Source organism: Calidris pugnax, unplaced genomic scaffold (assembly GCF_001431845.1).
Source record: "Calidris pugnax isolate Ruff unplaced genomic scaffold, ASM143184v1 scaffold153, whole genome shotgun sequence".
Classification (NCBI taxonomy): Eukaryota; Metazoa; Chordata; class Aves; order Charadriiformes; family Scolopacidae; genus Calidris; species Calidris pugnax.
In genome coordinates this window covers 8649088-8672002 of record NW_015090999.1, presented here as the reverse complement: position 1 = coordinate 8672002, position 22915 = coordinate 8649088, and the positions used below count along the sequence as shown (strand labels likewise).

General features: G+C 37.6%; 1 long non-coding RNA gene across 1 annotated transcript in view; it reads left to right on the top strand.

Moving 5' to 3' along the window:
* The first annotated feature begins 3854 nt into the window (after positions 1 to 3854).
* LOC106895861 overlaps positions 3855 to 22915 on the top strand; it is a 139554-nt gene continuing 120493 nt past the window's right edge. The window contains exon 1 of the long non-coding RNA XR_001413527.1: positions 3855 to 4091. This is a non-coding gene — a long non-coding RNA (uncharacterized LOC106895861). The remainder of the gene's footprint in view (positions 4092 to 22915) is intronic.

Genomic DNA, 22915 nt, shown 5'->3' with positions numbered 1-22915 from the left:
TTTAATTTTTTTTATTTATTTTGCAGTTTGACCATGTACATTTTTGCAGTTTTTCAGTCTACATAGTTTTAACCACAGATTTGTTAAAATCAGGCCAGAGAAACACAACAACAAATTACCTTAAGACCAGGAACCAAGGGACTAAGGGAGATTGTCTTCTACCCTTAATATGCAATGTAAGCACAGCAGTGGTATAATATCTTTTCAGTTACAAAGGTTCACACTCTAGTTTTTTGTTGTTTTTTTTTTTTTTGGGTTTATTAAATTCTGGTATAGGAAGAAAAGTAGAAAGTTGAATTTCCAGCACTAATATGATTTTTATTCTTTATTATAAAAGTTTCCCCTTTTGTTTTTTTTTTTTTTTTTTTTTTTTTTTTTTTTTTTTTTTTAACAGTGTGCAACTGTTCACTCCCTGCAGGGATGTATTGGCTAAATACTTTATTTAAAACTAACCCATTTTATGGAGACTTTTCAAGTTAATTAGGAAAACAACAACAAGATACAGACTCTACTATTTTTAAAGCACTAGTACTTAAAAAAGGAAGTATATCTGTGCTGTATTATTTATTAAATTATATTTTATGATTTTTCGGTGTGAACAAATCAGAATCGACTGTTTTGCCAATACTAATTCCCTACTGGAACATCTCACAGTGCAGTCTCTTCCAGGGACAGGTCCAGTTCCTTAGGGAAGTAAATAACTCAATGATTTACTGATAAAGCCACCCAGTATATATATATCATCCATGTCTCATACATCACTGTCACAGGCAACAGCTTGCCTTGCTAAGTGATTCTGTGTTGCTCTTTTTGGAATTCTTTCTACTGTAACCAGTTAATCCTACAAAACCCACATAATTTTGCTCAAGCTTGTATGAGTGGATTCAGTTTTGAAATGTAATTCTATAAACTTGAATACAATGGTTTTCTTTGTGAATTTATAGATGGCTTATGACTGAAAAAAATGTTGGTAGCTGTCAGTAATTGTGCTGTGGATTCTCCTCATGCATTTTAGGATGATTCTCCAAATCCCTTAGAATCTTCAAAGGTTTCTGCTCTGCTCCAAATTCGAGGAGTACCACTTACATTTTAAAGATTAGGTATAAAGCATGAATAATCTAAGGCTATATCTAAACTTCTGAATAAAAGTCAGGGATTTCAAACACATAAGATGTGCCAGTTTTGAGACTACCCTTTTGAAAAACTCCATGTGCTAGCTAGAGATGCTTGCCACCTTGTCAATAGCTCTTGCAGCAAAAGTTATGATCAAGTTCAGAGAGATTTACAGATTATTTATAGTTCAGAATTGCTTCAAAGAAATGTTGCCCTGAATTTGAGAGGGACTACAATTGCTGATCTCAGCAATAAGACTTGGATTCACATTACCTGAAGGCACTACATGGACCTACAGCAAGAACACCCTAATCAAAATCCAGGATCTGAGTCTACTTTTCTTGAATTCTGCTCTCTGACAAAAACAAGGATGAAGTCATAATGTTTTCTACTTACCAAAATTCATTCAGTGTTGTTATTTAATTGCATCCAAGAATGGTAGCGTGGCTGTATCCCACCTAACGCCAGGTATTCCTTTAAAACGCCTGAACTGAGAGTGTAGTCAGAGGCTTCTTATACTGTCAGAGGGGAGATGAGGCCCTCCAGGAGGCAATTCAGATCATCTGAGTAGAGGCTCAGTCCTGGCTTGTGGCTATGGCCTTCTAAACTCAGGAGCACTGAGATAAATGCCTCTCCAAGACTTACACACTCTCATCTCCACTGGGAACAGGAGTATCTGGATTGCCTGAGCCAATTTGGATTTGTTTTTACATCCCTGAGGGACAGTTTTGGTAATCTAGGAGAGATGGTGCAAAGGGCAGTTCAGGCCCTGAGTCTTTTCAATTAAACACATCAAGCATACTAAATAATGTGTGTTGTTTTTATCTGAGTTTCCCTCTTGTTATCCTCATATAGCATTGCTTACAACTTGAAGAGGGAAAGATTTACTTTTATACTACAGTAGATCCTTTATGCTGCCTCCCCCATCCCTTGAGGAACCCCCCTAACAAAAAACTGCTTGACAGTTCTCCTAAGCTGCCTAAATCCTAGGGATACCCTATTTCTTTGACACCGAGGGTTTTGGCACCTCTGTCTATCCTTACATTTCTGAGGCATAAAAAATAAGAGAAGGCTAGGAGACCAGGCTGAGTGCAGTGCCCCAGTTGTCCACCCCGTTGAAATACTGGCATGTTCCCTGGACCCATTTTGGACCCATGGGGTAAGGTGTCCCCAGACATGTCTTTTCGAAGATCCTAGTTCTGAGCACTGTGGGCTGGAGTCAGTTGGTGCCATTTGACCTTGGACCAGGGATTGCTTGATGGCCTCTTTTTTTTTTTTTTTTGCTTCCTTTTGACCACAAAACATTCCACATTCCACATGAAATTCAAGGTTCTGCCCCTGCTTCCAGTCCTGATAAGTATGTTCAAAATGGAAACACTTTATCCACACCTGCATCAATGCGTTTGCTTTATTGGGGGGATATTTAGCATGTAACTGACCTCACATGAGCTGTTCTGGCTAAAAGCCTCCTCTGGGGTTGGTTGGACCAGGTAGACCTTGAGTAGAGTAACATCCCCATGAAGGTAGTGTCATCAGAAAGGAAAAAAGAGGATATTTGGTGGAGAATATATTTGTCCTTAGGTTGGCATTTTACCTGCTTATAAGATATCTAGTTTTATTATTATTTTAAAGATAATCAGCTAAAAAGCCATGATTGTTACATTATGGTAGACATTTTTTGAGTGTACGTTGAGTGCTGAAGGTTGTTGTTAAACTGTTTGGGACCCATTTGTGGTGCCTTCTCTTGTGCAGGATCACTTTCTCCACAGATGGTTTTGCTGACATCAGAATGAAATAAGGTAAAAGTGAGAGCAAATAACACAACAGTATTTGGCTCCGGTCAGAAACTTTTGCTTTTACAGACTCTGCTCTCTAAAACCATTGATAGCTCTAAATCAACAACAACAGAAAAAAAAAAGGGAGCAAAACAGATTTGTTGCTGTGTTGAAGATTACATAGAGCAAGTAGTAAACCCTGAAGGGATGCTTCCCCTTTGATTGACTGATAGATAAGGAGAGAGCTTTCAGTCTTCATTAAAAAAAAAAAAAAAAAGAAAATGTAAAAAGCCCCAGACAGTTTCAACTGAGTGGGTGAGTATAGCTTGGTGTTAGATGTAAGCTGATACTGGAAATGTATTTGGAAGGACAAACAGAAGGGCACATCTCTTCAAATAGAAAGGGGAGCTAAAGTTGGTGGTTTTTTAAATGATATTTTAAAACCAGAATCTAGAGACACTTGAAAAATATATTTGTAGTTTGGGCTCATGTAAATTCTATTTTTAAATATCTCTGAAAATATATTTTATTCTAGGTACGTATCTTTCAGACAGGAATTCTGTTTGCAGCATATTTTTCTTTAAAGGGTTTTGCATTTCTGCATAAAAAGCTTATTAATTATTTGTAACTGCTTGTCATCATATTCTGATAATAGAGGCCTGCTTAAGGATAATAACTACCACATCCCTATTTTGGGTCATATAGATAATATATATGTATATATACATATATACATACACGATTCTTGGTGCAATATTACCCAAAGCATCTCCTTTCTCCCTGTACACAGGACCAAAAGTGCAGGCACATCATTTATTGATAAGACAAAAAGAATGTAATGAAATTATCAATGTTCTTGAATTAATTATGAACATGATTAAGAAAGCTAAAATCTCAGGAGCCAGGATCTCATTACCCATTCAGTCTTAGGGATTGCTTTCATTCAGCAAGGCAAAAAGGCTTTGAGCAGTCCCACAATTGCCTTAGTCTCATTTATTTGTGGTAGTATTAAGGTTTATTTGTTTTCTGGTTTGCACTTCTTCTGAAATTATTTCTCTTAGTTTATTCATTTAACAAAATGTTCCTTCCTGTGCCACAGAAGAAAGTGCCTATAAGGCCTACATAGGTTCTTCAGTCTGCAAACCTCCCTTTGAGAACATTTCTTTCAACTCACATTGCTGGAGCTCCTAAATATCTTTCAAGGTAAGTCGGAGAATGTAGCCAAAAAAGTTCTTTCAGATTTATGTCTGCAGCTGTACTACAGTACTGTCTGATTCCCATTCAGCTCGGAGCCTTAATGACATCATTATTACGCTGTCTGAACCAGATTTAACTTGGAGCCTGCACTATATTGTTGCTTATCTTCCTTCCTTATGTGGGAGATTCAGCGTTACTTTGCTTAAAAAATAATAATGAGCAGGCGACGGTGTCGCAGGGTTTCAGATTCTAAACTTTCAAAAACTGGGGAGACCGAATCAGTGCTGGATAGATGCAAGCATGTCTCTTTTAAATTAATTTCTGAGTCTTAAGAAATTACAGTCGGGTGATGCTCTTCTGTGCACGATTGTCTGAATGAGGAGGGTGCTGCGCAGCTGCTTTATTTGCAGAGGCAAAATGCACTGTATTACTTAACAATTTTGACTTTTCCTCTTTGCAAGGCCCTTCTGAATTTTTTTGTTATCGCAGGGTTTGCCCCCGGATGAGTGTGCTGAATGATGGGGCATAATGATTAAATTCTGGCAGTAACCCTGCAGAAACAATGCACTTAACGATTTTGAAAAACGGAAATAAAATCTTGTTAGCTCAAGAAGCAGAGATCTAACAGACTATAGGCTTTTTTGGTGGTTTTTTTGTTGTTGTTGTTGTTCTTCTATTAATAGAAGTTTGATATGTCTTTTTTTTCCTCCTTTTTTAATATTGTTTCTGGTTTTTATGTTCAAAAAGAAGAGAGGAATCTGTAGCCCTATATTTGGTACAAGCTATTATCTACCAGAATAGACCAAGGACAGCAAAGAACATATTTTAGATTTAAATAACTGCTGTCTGTGACAAACGAGAAAGATTGATTCCAGTTGTTTTCTCCATAATGCTTTGATATAGTATTTTAGTGCCTTTCCTAATCTCAGTTAATAAATATAAACAAAATGCAAAGCAATTAATTTTCTCAGAGTATGTACATCACCTAAATGGGACAGTCAGGCTGAAAAAACAATGATAATGCCTTTCCTCTCTCTTGGTAACCTTGAAATGTAGGATTACATTTACAGCCTGGAACAAAAAGCATGTACAAATGCCACTGCTCCTCTGTTCCTGCAGGTCTGCAGACCTACCAAATGACAGTGCGTTTAAAGAAATAAATTTAGAGGAACTTTTGTTAAAACTGACAAGTGAAAGTCATTCATACTGCTGCCATACACATCGCATGGCAATTAGAAAATAATATTCCTCTTTTTTTTTTTTTAAGATTCAGAGATGTGGGTTCTTTAAATTTATGTCTAAATGAAAGATTTTACCCTCAATACAAATCTTTGCTGTCTACTTCAAGATTTCATATTTTATTTAAAAAATAGCTATTGAAGATAATTTGACATACTCTTAAAAACTATACTCCATCGCTCTGGGCCTGGTTTTAGCTTTCATTTTGATGACAACTTTGCAAGTGTTAAAGCCATATATGATATAAAGAGCATATATTCTATTCCTGTATCAGACAGAAGGAAAAAAAAAAAAAAAGGTTTTTCTCCCTTTAAAGACTTTTTTTGAAAAGGTACTGAATTTAAAGCTTTTTAATTTCGTCTCTTTCTGCAGAACTGAAAATATCTCTGCCTGTTTTGATATTTCTGTCCCATACCAGACTTAAAAAACAATATTCTGTAGATCCAAGAAATTGATCAAGTTACAGAGCAGTTTCCAGTTTTATCAAGACAGAGAAGTTCAGCAGCATATTTTTAGGTGTCGTCTCTCCCTTTAGCACTTGGATATTTTCTGATGCTCAAGAAAAATAGTTTGGAGGATCAAATTTATTATCAAATAAGAAATGTATAGCTACCAATAAAGGCAGGAGTAAATAAATAGATTGTCACCTGTATGATATGAACCTAGAAAATAAACCTATTTCTTTAAACTCTGTTATCATAAGAAAACACACTGTTTTGTTTTATTAATGTTGCAATATATTTCTAATACAAAATTCATGCTGATTTGGTTATCTCAAAGAGTTCACGTTTGCATAAAGCTCTGTGAAAGCACTTACTGAACTAAAATTACACAGTTTAATAGGAAATGTTTAAATCAAAGAATCAGTAGGAATGTAACCTTTTGCATTTGTGGAGAATAGTAAATCGCACTAATTAAAATAGTTCAAATGTGTAAGAGTTTTCATTTGGTCTTTGGACCTTTGTAATGAAGACAAAACCAGCAATGCTGACTTTCTGTGTGTTTATCGTATCCTAGATTTTTCGTGATTTGTGGCAGGGGAATGGATTTGGACTGAAGGTGGGGAAGTGCGTGCCCAGTTCGGGTCCTTGGGGAAGGGTTGTGGAAGGATTACAAGGTCAGGCACTAAACGAGCTCTGAGAAAATTGCTCTTTCGCACGAGAAACAAGCTGCTGGCTTACTAGAAGCTGAATTTCTTTTTTTCTTATTCAGAAGAATAGTCCAGAAATAAAGGTAATGTCTCCAAAATAAGTCACGAGGGAATCCAAGAAGTTCGAGATCCTCAAATTACGCGTGCCGATTATATGTCATTTCGATCCCATTAACTCCTGAGACACAAGGGACTGACTGTTGCGATCAATAATTTAACTCAAACTGACTTTGGAAAGAGCAGGATCAGGCCCAAGATAATTATGAAGGTGACCATTTAGTACAAACGCTGAAGTTAGTAGTGAGAGGGTGTCGTCCATGCATAATGTTTATGCACTTTTGTAATCTCTGGAAGTGCTGTGTTTATCTGGTGGGTCTCTCCTGGCCAGGAGCCGATTGACATTTCACAGCTGTGTCAAACTGAGTGCAGTAGGCTGGTTTTTTTTTTGTGTGTGTCTTTCTAAACACTAATCAAAAAGTAATGCTTAGAGACCTCTGTTATCTAATTACTGGCAAAATTAGCAAATCACCATTTAAATAAATTACATTTGCAGTGTTTTAAAACTGTATTTAAAATCCCTTCATGCCAAAAAAAAATTTACACTTGAAAATGATTTTTTATTTTAAGTTGGGAGGGAATTTCCATTGATATAAAGTAAGTGAAAACACTAAGAATTTAAATAGCTGTAGCTTGCTAAACTACTAACTGATAACATAATATTTTCATTTTACTTTTGGAAGTTCAAGAGAAGTTACAATTACATTTTCCATTGCAAAGAATAAAAACATGTTCATAAGCAAATAAAATATGAAGACTCTCTTCCAATAAGTGTTTTGCCAGAAAATTTCAGTGTATTTAGATATTGACTTTTATAAAAAAAATAAATTTTCAGACAACTTGACAGCAAGCTATTTCAGACAGACTCCTTCAAATTCTTTCTGCATAGAGTGTCCTAGTTTTGTTCAAATCTGTGTTTCCAAGAATATTTAATTTTACTGTTGAAAAGTATTGTATCTTTGCAGAGTAACAAGCTTCTAGTATCTGGGACTTTTTTTTAGGGGGGGGTGGGGGACTTAAGGCATTGTAGTGTTGCCTCCTCATCTCTGCTGCTGCTGCTGCTGCTCAGATTCAATGCGTATCACATCTAGCAGCACAGAAATAGTTTGCATTACTTCCAGAAGAAACAATTTTGCGAGGAGGTCAGCTTTGTTCTGAACGGGTTAAACAGAACTACCTGCTTTAGATTGATTTAAATCAGTAATGGATCTGCTCATAAAGCTGCTGTTACTAGATATTACACTGCTATCTTAGTCCTTTGATAGCCCCGATAAGAAGTGCTTACCACAGAGGATGCTCCTAAAGGACAGATATTGTTTCCTGTACCTCAGGGAGTAAAACGCCATACTGCTGGATCAGGAACTTTTACTAACAGCAAGTAAATTCAGGCCTTATCAAGTTACAGCACAAACTGCACTCATGTTTTATTATTCTCATTAGAGATTTAAGGACTAATTCCAGTTGTTAGCGCTTAGCAGTTTAATGTTTTCCATAGATAAGAATTAAGATTCTTCCGGGGGATTTTTTTATTTGCTAAAGCTTGCAAAATATAACATCGTAATGCACTTACTTTGATGTAATACAACTGGATTTCCTAAACGTTTTTAAGGGATAGGGTTTTAAAAATTTAAATCTAATAAATGAATTTTTCAACTCCAAAATACACTAATTTTCAATCAACTGGGGTTTTTAGAGCTAAAAGAGCCCAGATTTTGCTTTGAAAAAAGTGTGATACCAATATTGTTAGTCCTTGAGCTTTTCTGTGTATCACTAGCGCTTTCAAATAGATGCAGATCAACAAAGGTAAGTTAAGAATTTCAGCATGCAGAGAATTTTTAATTGAACCAACTTCTTACAAACCCTTCTGTACAAGCAATGAAGTTGATATGTTTGAGTCAGAAAAAGAGGAAATATGGGTTAACCGTGTTCCTTCTGAAATGACATATTCAGAGAGATAGTAAATCTTAAATTTTCCACCCATTACTTTCTCAAGAGATTCATGAAGATATGAATTGAGCGATGTGAAACAAATAATGATATATTTGCATTAGGCTCGTGAAGGTAATGATGTCAGAGGAATGAATCTGTAGTTTTGCATGATAAGGTGACTTGAAACGGGACCTGGGGCTTCAATTACCTCAGCTTTCTAAGTTTAACTTGCTTTGAGAAATCAATAGTCAGGATCTTGCAGGTGGGTTTCAGAGCTGTGGCAGCGCCACTGATCACAGCTATAGTTATGGAAAACACTTTTGCCCCCAAAACTCTGATATATCTCGTCAGCTTTTGGAAATTAAGCATTTGCTCTCCCATCACTTGTCAGTCTCCATGTCTCCAAGTCATTCTCTCAGGTCACAGACATTGTAGATACTGCAGACTCAATTAAAATGACCTTGCAGCTTAGGAAATTCAGTTTGGCTAATTAAGTCTAGTTATCTAAATAATTAATATAATTTACTATAATCCATCTGGATGCAATAATTTCTAGTCTTTACATGTTATAAAATTTATAAAATTTTGGTGTGTGTGTGTGTTGCAGTTGTTGCACTTCGTAAGGTTATGTTTCTGGTGGATTCCTCTTTATATTTTCTCTCCAACTTATTGGGTACATCCTATTTGAAATGTGTTCCTTGGTAATATTACCTCATAAAGGCAGGCCATGTAAAAGCCTCACAGCTAATCAATAATAATTGTTGTTAGTAATGATTATTGATTAGCTATGACATTGCATTTGGAAGCCATTTTTTTATGGAGTAGCAATACCAGGAAAAATAGGATAAATCCCATTTACTTGGAGACGTGTTTCCAGAAAAACTTTTAAATAGCTGTATTTGTGTATTGTTTTTAAGTTGGGCTATACAATAGCTAGTTCCTTAGATAGCTTACTTTTTTTAACAGGTGAGGCTTGCTATTGGTACACTTCGCTTTCATGCAAAATTGTTTTCCTCTGGTAGCTTCCTTTTGAAGTTTAGGGTTATACTCACAGTCATGTTATTGGGTGTAATCCTCCCCCATATAAAAAATAAATTTATTATGAGGATCTCCCATTAGATATCTTGGAAAACTTACATATAGCTGTTCTGTGTCCAAAATGCTGTTCAGTAGATTTTCCAAAGCACCCAGGTAACAGCTGGCGCAGGCCATGTGCCAGCCTTGACAGCCCATATGCTCTCTTTAGTGCTGTAATTATCTCAACACAAAACTCTGATAACCCAGTCTACAGGGTCCAGTTTCACTAGGTTAAATTGACTCAGTGGCTTTGTTAGTAAGTTCCTCTGGCACAGTAAGAACTTCATCAAGACTTTAAGTATTGTGGCAGGCTTGGAAAACCAATATGACTGCTAGTTTCAAGACAGGTGTCTTATTAACCCTAGGAGATTGTAGGTTTCAGTTCATTATAGTGGCACCCAGCAGCACTACTACAGTTAAAGGTCTGTCATTGTTTCCATTATATGCCCTCCTTTTCCAGAAGACTTTCTGATTCCTTTGGTTTAGCCTGCTTTGGGCTACACTTTGGCATATGACTCTGCAGCCTGGAGGCATTTTTCTTCTCTTTCAACAAAATTTGATAAAAATTGCTTTAGTTGTGGTAGTTGTGGGGTTTTTTTTCTTTTTTCTTTTTTTTTTTTTTTTAATTAGAATTAGAGGAAAAATAAGAGTTTGCTTATTTTTTATACTACTTTCAGCTTGAAAAGGCTGTGAATATTTTTCTCTCTAAAATAAACACTTTGAGTGTCATGACTTTGTGTGAGCCTCTTAAGTCAAAAAAGAACATAGACAGGATAAATTAAGATCTACTGTATTCTGCACTGTGAGCTGTAGGAACAAAATTGAGTGAAGGTCAGTACCACAATTTTTTTTTTTCCCAAGGAGTCTGTATGGACCAGAAGAGTGTATGTTTTGGTTTAGTTTTAGGTAGTCCTGCAAAGAGCAGGGAGTTGGGTTCAATTATCCTAATGAGTCCTTTCCAATTGAGGTATTCGGTGGTTCTGTGATTCTATGTTCAGTTGTGTGAGTTTATCCAAAGTTTCTTCTGACACTGTTGTGATGCCTGAGCCACAGTTGAGCGAAGAGAAAATAACAGACTTATGGTTTCTGTCTGACTTGTGAGCTGCTGGTGTTGGCTCAATTCGTTGTGAAGAGGTACTCACATCACTACTGGAGGCTTGGATAGTCCCCTCGTAGTGGCTAATGCACGCGGGTCTCATCCAAAGCCAAAAGGAGTCAATTAAATCTTTCCATTAGGCTTTTGATCAGGCACTTAGTGGATGTGAATTAACTAGGGGTGATCTCTGTGATTCAGAGTGATGAGGGGCGAGCATGGGGAAAGCTGAACTTTGTCTGCCTAGTGCAAGGAGAAGCCGAAAGCTGCTTGCCTTGTTTTTTCAGAGCCCTTATTGATTCTCCCTGGGTGAAGAATCCTCTTCTTCACATGGGTGAGGTAAATTACAGCTCACCACTTGGTGGATGATAGCTGTCTGCAGCCCTCTGCTTGGCAAGATGACCTTTTCCATTAGCGCAGGATGTACGACAACTTTTAAAGCTCTGCGAACCGTTTGCTACCAGTTGCTGAAACGAGGTGGTTGCAGTTTGGAAGTGAACGATCTCCAGCTTCACTCTGCTGGAGAAGAAACACAAGGACTCCTGTTATCTAGCTGTCGTCCACAGGTAGTCATGCAAGTAAAGTCATCATTTATATGTTGTCAGGAGTACTCACCAAATTTATTGACTTGCACATTATTCTCTGCAAATAAGTTCTAGCTGCTCTCTTCATATTATAATTAAAACGGCAAGGACTTTAATCATTTATGAAATTTTAAACTACATACTGAATATAAATGTATCATTCAATGTGATAGAACGAATTAAATTCATCATTGTCAAATAAATGTATGAAAGATGAAATATCTCTCATCCCACATCATTATCCAATAAAAGTCTGTTTTCCGAGTCCTGTAGGATAGCATGTGGTTTGTGTCATCCTTAGGACATTTCCAGCGAATGAAAGACTTTCAAAATACCTCTAAAAAGTACATTTTTCAAGGATTGTGTTTTTAATAACAGCTGGCTTAAACATTACAGACCTTTTCTTTAATTATCTAATGAAGTGGCCTCTGACAGGCCCATGCTTTTTAAGTACAGACGAGATAGGCTGTAATTTGCCTTTCCTTCTGCTGTCCTGTTGAAACTATGTCCCACTGCAGAAGCTATGAAGCTGTTGCAAGTATGGGAGAAGTTTGGCTTGAGAGGGGCTCCAGGGGCAGTGGTGGCAAAGAGGTCCTGCCACGGGAGCTCCCACGCAGCACTATGACACTGGGCAAGACTTCCATCTCTCAGGGAAGCCACGTTTGCTTTCTCTTGATTTTGTGTAGCTGTGGCTTTTGGAGGCGAGTCTACAGATCATTCCATGAGTTTATGTTTTCTCCAGGAAGAATCAATCAGGGGAATAAATATAGCAAAAATCTCAATAATTTTTCTTCCTTAACCCTACCTTATCTTATGCAGCTGTCCCTGCAGAAAACCTCGTCCAGCTTCTATTTGCCCTTCTGTGTTTTCACAAAAGCAGCTGAAGACTAAGCACAGGAAAACTCTTGCTGAAGACATGACTAATAATTATTCTTTTTGAAAATACCATCCTTTCCTGGGACATTTTCTTTCTCAACACCTTTTATCCACCATTTTTCTTGAAATCAGTTTATTATTCTGCATCTCTTTCCCATAAACTGTGAGTGCTCCTTGTCTTCTCTGTTTTCCCTGTGACTCCTGCAAATTCTCTTGTCATTACTAAAGTGGTGGATTTCATTCTTCCAAACTACAGCAGCAGTTCTGTAGTCTTGTGCTCAGAAAGCGTATAAAGTACCATTATCGGCGAGGACCTCCTTACACCAGTAGCCTTCAACGGATGGGCAGTTCTCTTGGGTAGATGGAGCATGACAGAGTCATTTTTTCACTCAATTACTTACAGATTAAAGCTTTTGCATGCAGGACACCTATCTTTATAGAGGAGCACATGCCATAAAGATCACCGAACAATCATCAGATGGTGTATTTTGGACTCCTGCTTGAAACCCTACAGATGCCAAAATGATTCTGCAGAGAGGGCTGAATCCAGCCTCATATCATTACTGATGTAGATTGTATTCAAATCACTAGCCTACAATTTATTCTGGGTTGACAAATACTTAAATTAATGAAGCAATCACTGTCTTGAACAACACCGACAATATATTCTGAATTCATAGTTAATATGACAGTAGAAAGAAATTAAGAAAATAGAATGTATTTAATGTTTCTCATTTGTGTTAGATACATCACCCTGCTTTTTCACATGTAGGATAAATTATATGCTTTTCACTGTATGTATTATTTGTATAGCATTTGGCCATATATCAGGATGAAATACAGTTCTCTAATTAGCTCCTTCCAAGTACTTACAGTTACCCCAGGCTGGTGATCACCCATATTAAAGCAAATGTGGCCCTGGCGATTGTTTGTACATGCAATTGGGCAGCCATGGTAAAAATCTTTCTAAAGATTTCTTATGGCTCACAACCACAGTATGAGCAGTAATTGTCTGAGACAGTTCCCAGGGATCAGACAGTTTGCTTGTTATGGTGAAGCACGTATCATGAAAGAAGACATTGGAGGTTTAATCATGTCTTTCTAATAGCTTTATGATAGAGTTCCTTTATACTGAATGATTTTATTAGGTTGGAAATATAATTTTCATGAAGTCTCGAAATAAAAAAGAGTAAAAGTAAAGTACATTTGCGAAACCCTTTCAATTCTTTTTCTCTTGCTTCCCAGTATTGTTTCAAAGACTAGAAGGTGATGTTGTATTCCTTGGTGTGCTGTTTAAAGTCAGGAGCGGCAATATTTAGCACATGCTTGGGCAGCCGTGTTTGAAATCCATGCTTCCTCTCTCTGGTGTTCTGATGTGCCTTTAGGGGATGCTTGCCTGTTTGTAGTTTGTTTTCTTTTGTTTAAGGTTTCAGCTACTGCATTGACTAATGATTATATAGCAGTAAACTCTCGTCCCTGCTAAATTCAGAGGTAATGCCTCAAAAGCATTTTTCCCCTGTGTGACATAAAACAATAAAAGAACTAGACAATCCCCTTTTGAGGAAGAATAATCCTTTGTTTAAAGAAAAAAAAAAAGGCAAGCATCTTCTTGATGCCAGAGGGTGTAGAATTCAAATCAAAGTTTAAGTTAATTGATAAAAATAAAACAAATGTCTCATAGTATAATCCTCTTTAGACAGAGTTAACGCTTTTTGCATTAACAAGTCTCCAGTATTAATCACCTATGCTGTTTTAGGATTATATTACACTTGGCTCTGAACTGTGCGATATCTGTTCGATACAGAAATAACATGGGACATACTGAATCTGAATTTCATTTCACTTATAACTCTAAAGTAAATTTATTTCCTTCAGTAATGTCACCTCAGTAGAAAACTGATGGGACCTTGGAATTCAGAGATGAAAAACTCATTGCTAATATAATTTACTTTCATGTATTTCTGATAGTCGGTATCATAAATAAGAAATATGTATTTATAATTTTAATGAGATTTTGGGAAAATCCTTACATATTGTCACTGAGGCATTCACCTCCACATTCAGCTGTCCTATCGAAGAATTCACAAAAAGTTCTGAATGTTTTGATTAGCCAGTCATTTAAAAAAAAAAAGAAAAAAGAAAAAGAAGACTCCAACATACTGTTTAATTATGTACTGCAGGGATCTTCTGAGCCTTTCAATAATGTGTGATAAATTTAGTGCTGCCAATTTAGGCCAGTTGTTTGCCTAAAATATTAACAGCTAACTAAAAATGAGAAGTTAGTTCAATTTGAAAGAAAAGCTTACAGCTAAAAAGAGAAAGGGGAACATGATTAAACTCCCATTTCAGCCACAGTCTGCAATTGTTGGATACGTTTCTAGTAGACTTTTTTTCTCTTTTCATTAGTTGAAGTTTCACAGCAATAATTATCCGTAGATTCCCTTTCATTTAAGTAATGCTAAAGCTATCAGAAACAAGTTTTGTATTCAGCTTTCAGTAGGTTTTTTTTTTTGTTGTTGTTGTTTTGTTTGTTTTGTTTCTGTTTCTATTTTTTTTTTCCTTTTGCCTGCACTTCTGGGTTTGCAGTCAATTACTAGCATAAAACTGAAGGGGCAATTAGCCCCTGAAGCAAATGCTATTGCTGACATGTCTAAATAAATACAGAGTAATTACAGACTAGATATCCAGGACTGCAGTCTGTCACACCTTTCTTATTCAACTTGACTTGTGGAAGTGGCATCACTGCCACCGTGGCAAACATGCACCCTAATAAAAACTAGACGGTTGCTGTTTGCAGACAGAAGCCTTAACACTCGTCTGCTCTTTTGCTATTGATTGTGTCCTGAGTTGACAGTCAACACAAACTCAATGACTGGGTTGAGTCTCGTGAAAATTTGAGCCAGTTAGATGAGTCTAACCCAACAAACAGACCAAAAACCGGCCAAAATTGGGCTCCAAAAAGCAGATGTCCCCCAGTTTGAGCCTCGTGTGAACAGGCTTGTTCACAGAGAAACAAGCTAACTGCATCAGACACAGGTGCAAAATTACGGCACTGCTACGGGCAAGAGCAGTGTGTGCAGCCTGAAACCACGGCTTCCCCTGCCCGTTTTCAGCAGATAAACCCTGCTCTCAACGGGAGCAACTGTGTCAGCACCAATGAGGAAAAGGGATGCGCGTTGCAAACACCTTCTGCTGTTTGCTGCTCGCTGGGACCATCATCCAGATTGACACAAACATGCAAGAATGGCTGACCATAAAGTTACTTAAGAACAATTGCCTGACGTCCATTAGCCTAATGTCTTGTGGGGAGACTGAAGTCTACAAAAATGTTCGTATTCATAAAAACTAAGCACCAAAGCCACCACTGCATTTTCTCTGCAACAAGTTTTTAACATTTTGGATGTTTGTCCTGCTGCAAAACCACTTATTCCGCAAAGGTATAAAATATAGCACTTAATGGAGATAGTACATTTACTCAAGTGCATTAGACAGTTCTTCCTTCTCCTTCTCTTCCTGCTTGATTGGCAGCCAGCAATCCTAGCTGTAACGCTGTAGGAGATATTGTTTATAGCTGGAGCAGCAGGATCTGGCACCAGAGAGGACTCCACAGGCACTTGTGTTGATGGTGGCTTTGCAGTTGCCTCTGGGTCTTTCATGTGGCTGGGCTGATGAAAGCTATCTGGGCAGTTATATGCTCTTGGAAACCATTTCTTTTTCCATTGACACTTTAAATGGTTGTGGTGATTAACTGCGTGTAGGCAGAGAATTTTAAATCCTGCACCACAGTAAGTCTCCGCAGAGGCTGCTGGCACATGGTGGGCATCTATATTTCTCTTTTCTGCCTAAAATCCCTTTCCTGTATTGGTGCAAACATTTGTTTAACTGCATTTGTGCATGTTTGTGGTGCTCCGACTCAGAGGAAGGAAATCTGAGGCACTAGATACAGTGGGATGTGACGTTTTAGTCCTGGCTTCAGATCTCCTCCCCCAGAATAGCTTAGGGATGCCATTCTGCACATCTCAAGGAGGAAAAAAAATGTAGCAGGAGACCATCCAGGAGGTTGGTTGCACTTTTTGGAGCAGATAAGTAAAGTTGTGGCTAGGCCCTGGCCTTCTTTCTCAGATTCTGGTTGTTTCTTGCTACACAGAGAGCTGAGTCAAGGGGAGAAGAGGGTAGTTCATTGACCCACAATGGTTTTATATTGGGTAGTCCATCAAAACACCTGGAACATGCTGCTGCTTGGCGGTTTTGGAGATTGTATGCAGATTCAGGCACGTGCATTTTTTTATGTAAAAAACACAAGGGATGCAGACTTTTGGAAGAAAAAAAATCATACCAGACCCAGAGTTTTTATTACTCTTGAAAGTGGCAGGAACTCCAGACTGTGTTGTGCTTTTGATCTCAATGAATGTATTTTACTGCTTAAATATTAACAAAGGTGTAAATTTGTGTAGGATTGAAGAGTATATCTGTTAAAAAAATTTGTCAGACAGTAGAGCAACACCAATGTAAACCAAATGTTTCCTCTTCATTAGGCAAAAATTTGTTTTCTTTGTGATTGTATTTTAAAAGATTAATTCAATAATTTACATATTCCAGGACTGTAAAAAAAAAAAGAATGACCAAATCTCTACTGCTCAGCTTTGTCTTCAAATAAATATTTGGCTGATTTAAAAAAACTGGGGTTTTGCATGTTGGATTTTACATTTATCTGGGCAGAACTTTTAGAGCAATATTTAGCCATGTTTTTTAGTTTTGCCCAAGTAGCATCAAACTATGAGACAATTTAGTCTTTAAGAGCCTAGAGATTTTCTTACTCAAAAACAACTTTTGTTTTGAAAGTATGTGATTTTAAAAATTACCATTAACTTTTTTAACAATAAAATTAAATGATGTTTAATATTATTTCTCATTGTTTTATGGCTTTTTTACAGTTAAAAAATGTTTTTGTAGAAAGTAAAATATGTGAGTTCCAAAATCCACAAATCAAACCAGTGAAAACACGAGGTTTACATTTCACTGATGTCTCTGAAACTTTGGACAAACTGTACATGAATTTTGAGGTGGTGCTTTTGAAACTGAACTCATACAAGATATGTGGAGTGTGGTTTCACTAGGAGCACATTGTAGACTTAAATCATGCAAAAAGGATCCATAAAACAGACTCTGTTCTTGTTAGTGGTGGAGGTACTTTTAAAGTGGATAACCTGGAAAATTTTTAAAAGTAAAGATCCTGCAACAAAACTGAGAAAACGAGATAAAGAACAAAAAAAAGTAAAAAAAAAAAAGAGAGGGGAGTTCCATGTATTTGAGAACGACTGTTCCTCCATTAAAATCACCATAGGGTGTTCAAGATAAATGTTTCACTGTATGTTGCAGGCTTCCATTGGCTTTGAATAATCCTGGAAAAAATCCTGTTTTGCTGTATGTGGTAGATGGTTTATGGCAAGCATCCTGAATTCTTCCTGTGGACCTGCTGCTATCCTTCCATTTCACTGGAAACCGAGGCTGCTTCATCTCCGTTACGAGTGATATAATGGAAGGAAAGGGAGGGTGAAACATTGGCAGGCAAACACATTGAAAAGAAAATACAGGAAAAACACATTCAATGATATAATTATTTCTCCATACAGAATTGCATTTTGCTAGGCGACGTGTCTCTGAGTTTCTGTAGGAGCAGACTTAAATGCAGTTTAAGTGCATACTCTATACTGATCTACAAAGGGAGGACTGGAGATTTGCAGGGGACAGATTTATTTTACAAATATAGTAGTCACTTAACTTACTGGCATTTTGCTAAGTTCCCTCACCATTATTCTTTTTAAAAAGAAATATTTTCAAAGTGAGTATCTTCCCCACCTCTTAAGTATTATGGTGACATTTAACAGCAACAAACCAACTAACATTTTTTTTTTTTAGTTAGGTTTTATTAGAACCTTTTTGTAAAGCCCATTGAATCATTAAAACTTCAGTATGTTGGATCAGGCGTCTCTCCTCAATTCGCACAGAGCTCCTGCTACTTTCAGTGAGAATTCTCCCTGAGAAAAGTTGCAGAATCACAGAATTTGGACTTCGGCTTATTTACTTATTAAAACTCAGTCAATGCCTTATAAATTACCCTGATACCAAAATATCAACAGTATGACTCCCATGAAAGAACTATAGGAGAGAATAAGCCTGCTGAAAAGACTCTGTACTCACTGAACTCTTCTATAGAAGTGTATTGGTTCCAGTAACATCTTGTTTTGAAAAACAGTAGAAATTGCTTACAATTTTAAGAAATCATCAAACTGTATTTAGGTTTTATCTGAAAAGCAGTCTTTATTTTTTGTTCTCAATTCTAACATTTCAAAAGATGTTGCACTTTATATTTTACTGTTAATTTCTATTACATTATATTTTGTTGACGATTTTCTATTTCATTTTGCTATCCCAATTATATTTAAATAAAATAAACTATATAAAATTGTGCTTTCCAAAACATATGTTGTCAAAACTTCTACAATTTCCCACCTCTCTCACAACGCAAATTCCTGGGAAAATTGAAGCTCAATCTTCTCTTCTGGTTTGAAACTTTCTTTTTAAACTGCTAAGTTTAAGTTTAGTTTAATATAAGTTTAAACTTTTTAATGTAAAGTTCAGAGTTTAAATCAAGTATATTTTTATCTGAGATATGGTGTCAATCCACCTAGACAGCGTAATCTATCATGGAAGAGGAGAGACACAAAAAAAGACTTTTGAGCATTTCTTCAGCTGTCTGAGACATAATAAATAGCTCTTATTATTTATATAATCTTTTGACTTTGCCTTCACTTTTCCTTTGGTTGTAACAGAATCTAACTCCAAGGAAACTTACACCATCCATCCAAACTATGACTTCTTGATTTTAAGCAGAACTCTTCATACTGAGGAAATGAAGGTGATTTTTTTTTTTCTGTACTACTGAATATTTTGTTGGCATAACTCCATTTAAAGGTGATGGATATCTGAAAACTTTTGTATGTTTTTACATACCAAAGTTTTTGTATGTTTTCAGTTTCTGCTGAATTAAGTTCAAGAACTTCTCCCTGTTTGTAAATATGTGCTGGGAGTGGCTTTTTGTGCTCCATGCAGATTTGAGCACGTTTTTGAAGTTCTTTGTGCCATCAAATACAGTGATACTGAAATGCAGCTATATATACATTTATTCTATCTCCAGGAAGACAGTGACCTTTGAGAGGTTTGGCTCCAGACAGGCTAGAGATGTAGCTAAGTGATTCTTTAATGGAACTCATGTGCTCCCTTAGTAGATACAACCGCATCCGGGGCTGCATCAAAAGAAGCATGGCCAGCAAGTTGAGGGAGGTTATTCCGCTCCTCTACTCCGCCCTGGTCAGACTGCACCTGGAGTAATGTGTCTGGCTTTGGAGTCCTCAGCACAGGAAGGACATGGACCTGTTTGAGTGAATCCAGAAGAGGGCCAAGAAGGTGGCCAGAGGGCTGAAGCACATCTCCTGTGAGGAAAGGCTGAGAGAGCTTGGGTTGTTCAGCCTGGAGAAGAGAAGGCTCCAGGGAGACCTTATTGCGACCTTTCAGTAGTTAAAGGGGGCCTACAGGAAAGATGGGGAGGGACTCTTTTTCAGGAAGTGCGGTGATAGGATGAGGAGTAATGGTTTTGAACTGAAAGAGGGGAGATTTAGATTAGATATTAGGAAGAAGCTTTTTACTTCGAGGGTGGTGAGACACTGGAACAGGCTGCTCAGAGAAGCTGTAGATGCCCCATTCCTGGGAGTGTTCAAGGCCAGGCTGGATGGGGCTTTGAGCAACCTGCTCTAGTGGAAGGTGTCCCTGCCCATGGTAGGGGGATTGGAACTCAGTGATCTTTTAGGTCTTTTGCAACTCTAACCATTCTATGATTCTGTGATTCTATGATTCTATGTCTATGTGTCTCTACTAAGGAGCCCAGAACTGAACACAGCACTCCAGGTATGGCCCCACCAGTGCTGAATAAAGGGGAAGAACCTACTGGTAATACTTTTTCTAATGCAACCAAGGATATCATTTACCTTCTTTGCAGTTCAATTCTTCTGGTTTTCCAAATGAAGGCAATAATTTCAGAAAACATGAGTCATCTCAAAATCCTAAAAAGAAAAAAACGCGAACCCTAGAACGTCATCGAAAGGTCAAGTGTTATAGCTAACATGGTTAAGCAAGTTATTGTTGGTCTGTAGTTAAGTAGTCTCCTGCTATAGACTCATTATTTCAAAGTGGTCCACTTGTGACGTACATGCAAGGTACTACCTAGATCTACTTTTCTAAGTTCATCACTTATTAGTCATGAATAGTGATCCATTTTACAAAGAGTTACAAAGTTACAAAGAGCTTTTCTGATCATGATTTGATTTATAATTGATGAAAAGAGATAGTCACAAGCTTAATTTTAGAACCAACAATAAGCAGTCTCAGCGCAGGCATTTTCCTTTTCACTGGTGTAATATTGCTCATTAGAACTGGGCTGCTGAACTGGATAGATCTTTTTACATTCATGAATATTCTGGACATGGATAGTGACTGAGTGTAAACAGTTGATCATAAAGAGGGTGGAAAACAAAGCAATGTGAATTTATTGTATACTGATTTAAAATGTTTATGATGCATTCAATTAAAAACAGGGTAAGCTGACTAGATCTAACCACAAGGGTCTGAACTTGTTTGCCTCATCTCTAAATTGAGGTTCATATGCTTACCTAATGAATTCTACAGCTGACCTAAAAATGACTTTAAAGACATTATTGCACATTCACCCCCTGTTTAGAGGGTTGAAACCTAATTCAGAAACGTGTGGTGTTACCCTAGTTACAGTTAATTAAGCTATATCATATTTTGAGACATTCCTGTCTAGATAACACCAAACCTATGAAGGCACTTTCAAATAAACTTTTAACTGCATTGTGAATATTGTTCTCAGGTTGTCTTGTGCCCTGAGAGGTGGTTATTCCTCCATTCTGCTGTCTCTTCTTCAGTATGATTTGCTGCAGTCAAAGCAGAATGAGTTGGGAAAAGGGAGCTTGGTTTGTGCCTCTTGAACCAAATCTCACCATTAGGGAGAATGAAGTGGAATGTTAATATGCAAGAGGAGAAGACAAGGGATCTGTTTAGGATTTTCAGTACACACACTTACTACTGCAGTGCCTGAACAGCCAAATTCTCACAGAGGTAGAACTCATTTTGCGTAGCTTTAGCCATCTAAAACTGTTACATCTACGGCTGATGTCATCATTCTGGGCTTTATGGATTGCCAATGATGAGAAACAACACCTTCAGAGAACAATTAGCCTCATCCTAAGTTGCAAACCTAACCTGTGTGGGGATGTTTTTGGAAGTGGACTCATCTTTTTCTGATGACTCTAAAGTACCATATGTCACTGGCTCAGACTTAAATGTTCAACTTGTAGATATGTAAACCGAGGGCAGATGAATCCTGCCTGAAGAGTTTATCAGACGTAATTTTACTGTACATGTCATGTTCACAACTACATTTATATATTCAGAGGTAGGGCATATCATTAAGTTTTGGGACCCTCACTACAAGAAAGATATTGAAATGCTGGAGCATGTCCAGAGAAGCGCAATGAAGCTGGTGAAGTGCCTAGAAGAGCACAAGTCTTATGAGGAGTGGCTGAGGGAACTGGAGTTGTTTAGCCTGGAGAAAAGGATGCTTCGGGGAGACCTTAGAGTTCTCTGCAACTACCTGAAAGGAGGCTGTAGCAAAGCAGGTGTCAGTCTCTTTTCCCAAGTAAAAAGTAATAGGACAAAATGAAATGGCCTCAAGTTGTGCCGAAGGAGGTTTATATTGAATATTGGGGAAAATTTCTTCACTGAAAAGGTTATCAGACATTGTAATTGGCTTCTTAGGGAAGTGGTTGAGTCACCATCCCTGGTGATATTTAAAAGATTTGTACGTGTGGCATTCAGGGACATGGTTTAGTGGTGGTGGACTTGGCAGTGTTAGTTTAATGGTTTGACTCAATGATCTTAAAGGACTTTTCCAACCTAAATAACTCTATGATTCTATGATCTTTGCCCCTGTAGTGTCTGTATATGCTGTCTTTTAGACTACAGCACCTTTAGGGACAAAGCACTGTAAGTCAAGGCACCAAAAGTCAAGGCATCACTAGTAAGCTTAATGGGCCAGGCACTATGCTCTGATCCTTTGAGCCAGTGGCATGGCACAGTTAGTTCCCTTCCAAACATAGTGGCCTGATCCACACCAGCTAAAGAGAGCAGTCTCTGGCTGGTGCCGTTCCTGGAATTGTGTCTGGGCATTGAATTGGTGGGCCCACAAGTGGCCATGCCATGAAGCACAACAATATTTTTCCAGTTCCAGTACTTGAGGCCATGATGCAGACACAATTTGTTTCCCAGATAGACCCCATTGTCTATAGGCCCTGGGTTTGAGTTTTTTTTCCCAGTAACTTGGAACTTCCTGAATTTTTGAAGGCCTAACCATTTCACAAAAGAGTTTAAGGCAGAAGCGTCCTTAATCTTCTTTCACAGGGCTGAGGTTGGGCACTTTCATATTCCCCGGTTTCAAACAGAAGAGCTGTAAGTCCCCAGATCCTGCAGCTGTTTTAGCTATGCTCATTCCTGATGCTCTAATGGGGTTTGATTTCTCAGCTGAGAACAGGAATGATTGATTGCCTTCCTCTATGTTCTTTAAGTACAACCTGCTGAAACTCTTTCCTGGTTCTTCAAAGCCTCAGTATTTTAGAGTGGTAGGTTTGACCCTTTCAGAGAGGAAAATACTCTGGTTGTTGGCCCCATGGCTTCTCTTTCTTCTGTTTTT